Raw genomic sequence first — 10,334 nt, 5'->3', positions numbered from 1 at the left:
TCTATTTCTGCCCTGCAAACCAGTTCATCTGTACCATTTTTCTAGGTTCCACATATATGCGTTAATATACGATATTTGTTTTACTCTTTCTGACTTACTTCACTCTGTATGACAGTCTCTAGATCCATCCACGTCTCTACAAATGACCCAGTTTCGTTCCTTTTATGCCTTAGCCCACTTTTAAAACCAGTTATTTGTTTTTTAGCTGTTGAGTTGTAGGAGTTCCTTATATATTCTGGATATTAACCCCTTATCAGCTATATGGTTTGGAAATATTTCCCCCATTCTGGAGGTTGCCTTTTCATTCTGTTGTTTTCCTTTACTGTGTAGAAGCTTTTTAGTGTGACATAGTCTCATTTGTGTATTTTTGTTTTTATTGCCTTTGCTTTTATGTCATATCCAAGAAATCATTGCCAAGACCAGTGTCATAAAGATTTCTCTCTATGTTTTCTTCTAGAAGTTCCACAGTTTCAGGTCTAAAGTTTAAGTCTTTAATCTATTTTGAGTTGATTTTGTGTGTGTCGTAAGATAAAAGTACAATTTGATTCTGTCGCATGTGGATATCTAGTTTTCCCAGCACTAGGGACAGGCCTTTCCCCCTTGAGTATTTTTGGTACCTTTGTTGAAGATCAGTTGACCTTATACGTATGGCCTTATTTCTGGGCTGTCTATTCTGTTCCATCAATCTATATATCTGTTTTCAGCCAGTACCAAAATATTTTGATTACTGTAGCTTTGTAATATATTTTGAAGTCAGGAAGTGTGATGCCCCCAGCTTTGTTCTTCCTTCTTAGGATTGATTTGGCTATTCATGATCCTTTCTGGTTCCACATGAATTGTACAATTTGTTTCTGTAAAAAATGCATTGGGATTTTGACAGCGATTGAATTGAATCTGTAGATAGCTTTGGATAGTGTGGACATTTCGACAATATTGTTTTCCAGTCCACAAACACAAGATGTATTTCCATTTGTTTTTGTCTTTAATTTTTTTCATCAATGTTTTGTAGTTTTCAATATACAAGTCTTTCATTTCCTTAGTTTACTGTATACCTAAGTATTTTATTCTTTTTGTTGCTATTATAAATGGGATTGCTTTTATAATTTCCTTTTCAGAAAGTTTGTTTTTAGTGTCTAGAAATAGAACTGATTTTTGAATACTGATTTTATATCCTGCAACTTTACCGAATTTATGTAATAGTACTAACAGATTTTTTAGTGGTGTCTTTAAAGTTTTCTGTATATGAGGTAATGTTATTTACAAAGAGGGACAGTTTTACTTCTTCCTTTCCAATTTGGATGGCTTTTATATCCTTTTCTAATTTCTCTGGCTGGAACCGCCAGTATTTTGTTGAATAGAAATGTTGAGATTGGGCATCCTTGCCTCATTCCTGATCATAGAGGAAAAGCTTATGGGTTTTCACCATTGAGTGTGATGTTAATTGTGAGCTTTTCATGTATGGTCTTCATTATGTTAAGGTACTTTTCTTCTATTCCTAGTTTTTGAGAGTTTTTATTCATGAAAGGGTGTTGCATTTTATCAAATCCTTTTTTTCTTTTATTGAAAAGATTGTGTGATTTGTATCCTTTATTCTGTTAATGTGGTATAGCACATTAATTGATTTTTGTGTGTTGAACCATCCTTGCATCCCAGGGATAGATCCCACTTGGTCATGGTGTTTGATCGTTTTAATGTGCTATTGAATTCAGCACCTTTTGCTAGTATTCCGTTGAGGATTTTTGCATGTATTCATCAGGAATATTGGCCTGTAATTTTCTTTTCTTGTAATGTTTTTGTCTGACTTTGGCATCAGGGTAATGCTGGCCCCATAAAATGAGTTTGGAAGTATTCATGCCTTTTCAATGTTTCAAGGGAGTTTGAGAAGAATTGCCATAAATTCTTTAAATGTTTGGTAGAATTCACCAAAAGCCATCTGGTCCTGGGATTTTCTTTGCTGGGAGGTTTTTGTTTATTGATTCAATCTCCATACTAGCTATGGATCTGTTTAGAGTTTGTATTTCTTCATGATTCAGTATTGAAAGGTTGCATATTTCTAGAAATTTATCCATTTCTTCTAGTTTGTTGGTGCATAATTGTTTATGAGAGTCTCTTATGGCCCTTTGTATTTCTGTGACATCATTTGCAATGTCTCTTTTTTCATTTCTGGTTTTATTTATTTGTTTTCTCTCTTTTTTTTCTTGGTTAGTCTAGCTAAGAGTTTGTCAATTTTGTTTATCTTTTCAAAAAACCAACTCAGTTTCACTGATTTTTTTCTATTGTTTTCCTATTTTCTATTTAATTTATTTCTGCTATAATCTTTGCTATCTTTTTCCTTCTACTAACTTTGGGCTTAGTTTGTTCTTTTTTATTTTTCCTAGCTCCCTGAAGTGTCAGGTTCACACAATTTTTAGTATTTGTTCGGACGGGGAAAGGACAAGGAGTAAACTCCCCTACAGTTTACTTATCTTCTGATTCTGAGGTAGTACTGAACATTCTAAATAAATTTTTGATTCACCTATTTGGCTTCTTTCGAGGAAAGAGGAAAAGAGGTAGGTTAGGATTAGTTGCTGAGCTTTGATGCTTTATTCCACAGTTGTATGTTTCTTTTATTGGTTGCCAGATTTTGAAGTTTATAGGATTAAATTATTCTGTGAATAGTTTTTTAAGTTGTGGTAATAACAGAGAACATGAGACCTACCCTCTTATCAGATTTTTAAGTGTACAGTATTACCAACTGTAAGCTGAAATGTGGTCAGCCAGTCTCTAGAAATTGTTCGCCTTGTATGACTGAAATTTTGTCAGTCATACAAATTGCTGTTGAACAGCCATTCCCCATTTCCCCCTCCTGCAGCCCCTGGAAACCACCACTCAACTTTCTTCTTCTATCAGTTTGACTATTTTAGATTCCTCCTTGAAGTGGAATCATGCAATGTTTGTTCTTCTGTAACTGGCTTATTTCACTGAGCATAATATCCTTAAAGTTCATCCGTGTTGTTGCAAATGGCAGGGTTTCCTTCTTTTTATTGGCTGAGTAATATTCCAATTTCATGTATCTACCACATTCTCTTTATCCGTTCATTTGTTGATGGACATTTAGGTTGTAGGGAATTGTTGTGTACATATAGAATGGGGAGATTTTGCAATGTGATTTCAATTCACTAAATTGGCACCAGAAGCTAGGAGCCACCAGGACCCTGGGTGGAGCTTGAGTAGCCACGGCTGGTGGACAGAGAGACTCAGACTTGTGTCACAGACAGGCAGCCCATCGTGGGATTTTGGTTTCTTGCGGACAGCCAGGTCTGCCTCTTGTTTAGGTCTGGGACCTGCTATTTTGACTCCTGTTGCCTGAGCCATTGTCAAAACCCCAACTCCTGGGATACCCTGTGCAGTCTCAAATCCTACTTACTGCTATGTGTTCCTGCTTCCTTTAATGCTTTGTTCCATGCTTTAGAGATTGGCTCTCAATACTTTATATTCTACCTGGCATTTCCATCTGTTCAGAGAGGAGTAGGGGCATTTCAATTTGTGCTTCATCTGCCATCTCAACCCCAGAATAAGCCTCACAGCCATAACCTACCTGGAGTCACAAGACAGAACCAGGGCTGGGAAATAATCGATGTTAATCGATATATTACACTCAAACTATTCACGCTTAAAATAAAACTTAGAGAATAAAGGAAATGTACAGGTGAATACACAGGACAGGAAAATGAAGTGCTAAGCCTCAAGTCTGGCCCTGCCACTAAGCCTGGATCAGAACCAGAATAATAATGAGAGAAAACAAGTCGAAAGGAATTGTTTTTCAGGCAAAAGGGAAAAACGTTCTGCAGCCCGAGAGGAGCGGATTTGTACCATCCAAGCACGAAGCACGGCAGGAGAAGAGAGGAACGATCATGAAACCACCTACGTTTTTACAAAAAGCCAGATGTTCTTGATGGAAATATTTACCTACTATAATTGGGCCTTTAGGGTACATTTCTGCTCTTTGTTGGAAGAAACGATACCTAAATGTGCTGAATAAATGTCACACCACACCCTTCTTTGAAAAAGTACTTTTGTGATTTAAGGATGAGGGTTTAAAAGGACACTCATAAGCATCTCACAAATTTTAAAAGGACGCATGCATCTTACTATGGTTTTTAAGCTTTTTAGACTTTGATTTGACCATTGCTTGAAACCTGGGAATGTTCATAAGAAAATTAGTGACTAAAAATCTTCTCAGCGCTACAGAATAAAGTTATGAAGGACTCAGAGCCGACAGTTATACATATTGAACATCGCATTTTAAAGTCATGAGAGCAAATTTGTTTACAACTTTGTTTAATGGTATGTACACAGGCGTGGAGAGGTGGACAGGACAGTCAAATGATTATTCGACTGAACTAATTCACTTTACAGACGATAAACAGAGGCCCCGGAGGAACCACGTGACTTCTGTATGTTACGTGGTCAGTGAAAACATCAAGCTCTTCTGTGGGCAAACAACCTTGTTAATATCTTAATATTAATTTCCTTTTGCCCACTTTCATCCTTTATCTCATCATCATGGACGTTACTTTTAGCACTCACGTATGTCAGAGAGCTCTCCGGGTCAGTGTCCGCATTCTCTCCTTGCAGGGTTCGAAGGCGCCGCCCCTCTTGAGCTCTCTCTGCCCTTGGGTTCTGCGGTACCACGTTTTCTCGATTCTTCTCCGTTTCCAGCCACTCCTTGTATGTGTTTCAGCTGGGGCCCCTTCGTAAGCTGTTTTGAAATACAGGCATCCCCAGGCTGTGTCTTTGGATTCTCCTTTTGTAATACAGTTTTTTTTTTTTGTACCCCAGTTTTTTGTAATCCAGTTTGTAATCCAGTTTCTTCTCGGGGACTCTTCACTTCCACCTCCTAGTGATCTGTCCTCTGCAGATGACTCACAGAGCTTCACGTGCAGCCCCAGTAGGTGTTTGAGCTTAAATCCTGTGGAATCTCTGTGTGTCCCCCCCACCCCCACCCCCCACCCCCACCCTCCCCGATCTAGTCTTCCTCAGGGACAGCTTCCTCTCCCGCCCTCGGGGCTTGATTAACGGCACCACCAGCGAGGGGAGAAACCCTCTGATCATATTCAACTCTTCTCTGTCCTTTGCAGAACTAGCCAATTTCTATTTTATTATTTAAATTTTATTGAAGTATAGTTGATTTACAATGTTGTGTGAATTTCTGCTGAACAGCAAAGCGATTCAGTTATATATACACACACACACATATATATATACATACATATATATATACACACACACACGTATATATTCTTTTTCATATTCTTTTCCATTATGGTTCATCAGGATATTGAATGTAGTTCCCTGTGCTCTACAGTAGGACCTTGTTGTTTATTCGCCCTGTTTATAATCGTTTGCATCTGCTAATCCCAGACTATCCAGTTTCTTGATCTTTATCGGCTCCATTCATCAAATACACCTTATAGCCTGTCTGTAATCTACAATATTGCTTCCTTAGCCTGAATTTTTACTGGGCCTGATAGAATCACAATCTTCAGTCTCCCCTTTCCCAATCCATAGTCTTTATGTCACCGACATTCTTTCTAAAATGCAGGTTGAAGCATGATTTCCATTGCTACGCAGGGAAGAGCAGACACCTTACCATGGATCCCAAAGCTCTCTATACAATCAGCCCGCCTGCAATTCCAACCTAGTCTCCATTTTACCCACACCTTCTACAAGCACGCTATTCTAGAACTAAATATTTCCTTCCTTTCTTCGTTCATTAATTCATGCTAGTGTCATTTGGTTAGTACTGTGAGTACAAAACTTATGCTTTCCCAAATATCCCAACATTTCTCTGAACAAGTATTACTTTGATAATCATGAGAAACTAGTTAAAAACCTGCATAAAATGGTGGACACAGGCAAGAAAACAGAGAATTAGGATATCGTCTGTTAGGTGTTAAGACAGAGGGACGCGTAGCATACTGGAGGGGCTTGCAGGTAGCGAGTCACGTGCAGACTGAGGGTCGGGAGGTGTAGACGGGTCTGTCCAGACTTCCAGAAAGAGGAGGCACCCGATTGTGGTCCAATTCACGTGGAGGGAACCAGTGCGGAGGTAGATGCGGATGCTGGAGAGACAGCCCTGAGAACAGAAGGGGGTGGTCCGGCCCGTGGAAGCAGGAGGCAGGACAGAGATGCAGGCATGGTATCAGCTAGGAAGGCTTGTAGCTCAACTAAGATGAGAGCCGTAAGCACTGATGACAATTAATTGTCTCGTATACTGAAACTTCTGGAGGTGGGTAGTTCAAGGGTTGGAAAAGGAGCGTCACAATCCGTCAAGGACCTACACCCCTCCGTCCTTCTGAACGGCCGTCCTGATCGTGTGGGCTTCTCATCCTCGGCCTCGTTGTCTCATGTGTTATACTTCTCACGTTTACACTGGGTTACCAAAATGTCCAAAGTTTCAGTGAATAAAACAAAAAAAGTTTGTTTCTTATTCACATTATGTTGTCCTCATGTTTTCATTCCAGGATACAAATCTGAGGAACAGCCTCAGTCTGGAACATACTATCCTCATGACACAAGTCGAATTGTGAAACGGTCCTTACAGCTCACAGTGGATGGGGCGTCTGCCACGTTCCCTTGTCCAGAGCATCCTGGGTGGCATCCACGCATCCAGGTGGAGAACACCCTCCTCTCACAGGGAGTTGCATGGCAACCGGAATGGGTAGCATTTCCTCTAATAGGAAGACAGCAAGCTGGATGCTTTAGTAAAATCTATTGCACCTTTTAAGATTGCACAATTTCTGCACGATATTACCTTAAAAACCCGGGATGAGAATTGGAATAAGGGGCAATATTTCTCCCCATGCTTCTTTATGTTGACAAGCAATTCGTGTTTGCCATCAATGGTATTATAGTTTGATGTTATTCTCATTAGTAAGTCAACAAAATTTCTCAAAAATGTTGTCAGAAAAACGGTACGATTTTGATACAGCAAATTTCTAAGAAAATAGCAAAAGACAAACAAATAGCTATTATTTATTGCCCAAATTCCTGCAGAATTTATTTGTGCCAATTCCCAAAGCACAGCCATCTTTCCAGGCCTCCTCAGCTTTCCCTGCCTTTTCCCCACAATTGGCCACTGTCGAGCTCTCTGGAGAAACGCGATTCGTGGTGGTGAGTTCTGAGCCTGAGATGACTCTCTGAACTGCTGAACACTGACTGGCTTCCAAACTGCTTGTTAGTACATGCTGGAGAATACAAACCCCAGCACTCTCTCCCTTGACCATAATTTCTCTATTAATCTGTAGTAATGAGATCTACAGACTGGGTCCAGCACAAACTGGTAAAGACTCCCTCTGGTAGCCGAGAAACTCATCAGTACCTCAGTGGTTTTAAATTTAAAGACGGGACAGGCCTAACCTGTGGATCTTTTTCTACCCCAGCTGAAGACATCAGATTGTATTGCATTATTTCCCCTAAATATTCTGCAGTATTCTTCTCCAGTCAAATTACACTGTCAACTTCATGATGCTCTGAATTTGCCTGAATTCTTAAAACCGAGGATGTGTCCATTCAGGAAGCTTCATGAAGACTTTGGGCCACTCCACATGGGAGTGTTTTTGTCTGCAGACAGACATCTCACTGTTATTTTGAAAAAACAGTCATCATGTGATTTTGACCACGACATAGGCAGAATATCTCAGGATTGTTAAGTGAACATTAACTATAAAACCATCTTGGAGGCTGCCATGGATTTGGAGTCTGAAAGGTGTGAAGGTAAGCAAAGATCATCCTGGGCACCTGCCCAGTGCCCTCATTCCACGTTGACCTTTAATCGGGAAGGGAGCCCACGAGACAGAGGACACGTGGGCCTGAGTCAAGATTCAGGCCCCTTGATAGAGAAGGGGTTGGGATGCCAGAGGGTGAGATGCGTCAAAAATGCACAAAGCGTTTAATTAGAGGGGAGGAATTTCAAAACGCCCACTTTTGTGACTTGAAATAAAGTAAATCAAAGCAATCGTTTGCGTTGAAACCCTTCTCTCTTTCAAATCTGTAGCAACGTGCACGAAGACTAACACGGAGAGGAGAGGGGCTGCTTCCAGTCCGTGCTTCCTCGGGCCTCGCTGCTGCTCGGCGGCACTCCCAGTGTGGCTGCTTCTTCACATGTGAGACAGGATGGTGAAATCTTTCTCCAGGAAGTAACGCCAAGAGTTTCGAGCAAAGCACATTAGTCGTATTTTTAAAAAGATTGTGGTGAAGTGCTTCCAAGTGGGGAAGATTTAAAATCTTATAACCAAACCCAGGTGTGCACTTATACAACCGATTTTTTTTATTACAGTGAAGGGAAATAAGAATCACTGAATTTCACAGTTGACCATAAAATCTCTAATTTTAGCTTTTATATAATTATCTTGCTTGCCACTATTTTGCAAGAATTATTGAATATCAGTGAACCAGAATTTGATGGACTTGACGTTTTTCCTTTGACCCTGCATACCTTCTGTTTATAACCCATGGCGAAATGATGGCTCCAGAGGAGGCCCTACATGCTAAACTGTCTTTCTATTTGTCCATCCGACAGTCCATCTTCTACCTTCTATCTCTCTTTACTTAGGGAGGCACGGAAGCTCAGAGCAGGCCTCAAGATCCAGACAAAATCTGTCTTTAACCTTGGCTTGAGTCTCAGCCTTTAGAAGACAAAACAGAAAATGTACATCTAGTATCACTTCTGACCTTCTGTGTGGTCAGTGATACAGGTGATCGTCACACCTAGAGGCTTGACAAGGTCTGTAACACTTATGAGGCATTCATGTTTATTGTTAGTGTCTGAATATTCACTCTCAGATAAAAGTGCCATTCAAAGATGTAACTTGGAGTAAACCAATATCCTTACAATATCCTTTATAGGTTGAAACTGTAGGGCTCAGTAAAGCACAAATGCATGTTTATAACTGCAAAAGTAAACTGCTTTAACAATTAATGTTTATTGTGTACAAGGCTGTTTGTCCCCTCATGCAAGCAATGGTCTCTGGTCCAGCTTCTATCAACACAAAAGTAGTCGTTTACGCCTGCATTTCTCTCCGTTGGTTCCGAACCCGGGGGTGTGTTGAATTCTTGACTAAGAGTGGATGCGTTTGGTGGCCCCCAACCCCTAACTCCATGGGCTGAGATCTTGGTGGTCTCCTGACCTGCTACTTCACTTGTGTTCCCCTTATATTATGGGATTTGTATCCACAAAACAAACGGTCATGTACCTGAGCTGATTTTAGCCGGTGTCTGTTCCTGCACCTACACTTGAGACAAGAAGCCAAGTGCCTTTTATTTCATGCAGCAACTTTGGTTCTTCATGAGCTCTACTCAGTGGTGATGAGAACGGTGATTTCCGATGGATTGAAAAGGACTCTAGGGCTTCCCTGGTGGCGCAGTGGTTGAGAGTCCGCCTGCCGATGCAGGGGACACGGGTTCGTGCCCCGGTCCGGGAAGATCCCACGTGCCGCGGAGCGGCTGGGCCCGTGAGCCATGGCCGCTGAGCCTGCGCGTCCGGAGCCTGTGCTCTGCAGCGGGAGAGGCCACAGTAGTGAGAGGCCGGCGTACCGCAAAAAAAAAAAAAAGAACTCTAAAAACTGGAAAAGGAAGTAACTTTACCAAGGTCACATGAAGGAGCCTAGAAAAGGAGTCGCAAAGGGGGTGTCTGGAAAGAGGTGTATCTGAGCCCGGTTACTGGCTGTGTGTGAGCCCACAGACAGTCCAGGGCCCACGGCCGCTGGGGCCATGGCCATGCTCTCAGCTCGGGGCTGAAGACGGATGAACTTTTATTTATTTCAGCTGGACCTGGTCCAGGATTTCTATTTCAAACTATTATAAGATAATGTAACCCTTGCTATAGCCGTGCAGTCTCGTAAACTCCAACAGTCAGTTACTGAATGTATTTTTCTCGACTGGGTTATAACTATTAAGGTTTTGGGGAGGGTCAAAAAATAGCACTTTCCCCCCTTCGGTGTTTGGAACCAAGTGAGAGATAAGGCCCAGGAGATGCTCGGATGGAAATCAACATTCCAAGTGTGCTGCTGGCAGCGCGGGAGAGGCCCCGGCCTGGACGGTGACCACCCGCTCACCCCAGGCGGCTGGACGTGCGACAGGAGGACCTGGCGGCTGCGGGACAGCGGAGCAAGCTCTTCCTCTGCTGGCCAGTTTCTCCCCGAGCTCACCGGTCTGAGAACCGTCGGACGGGGCAAGTGAGGGACAGCAGCGCCCGGTCCCATCCCGGCAGCACATCAGCACTGCTGAGCGGCTTCAGAAACCCGGATGCCCGGGCCCACTCTCCATGAGTGACGTTTCTGCGGGTGAGACCT

The sequence above is a fragment of the Physeter macrocephalus genome, chromosome 18 (genome assembly GCF_002837175.3).
Source record: "Physeter macrocephalus isolate SW-GA chromosome 18, ASM283717v5, whole genome shotgun sequence".
NCBI lineage: Eukaryota > Metazoa > Chordata > Mammalia > Artiodactyla > Physeteridae > Physeter > Physeter macrocephalus.
Note: the sequence above shows the minus strand (reverse complement) of the source record.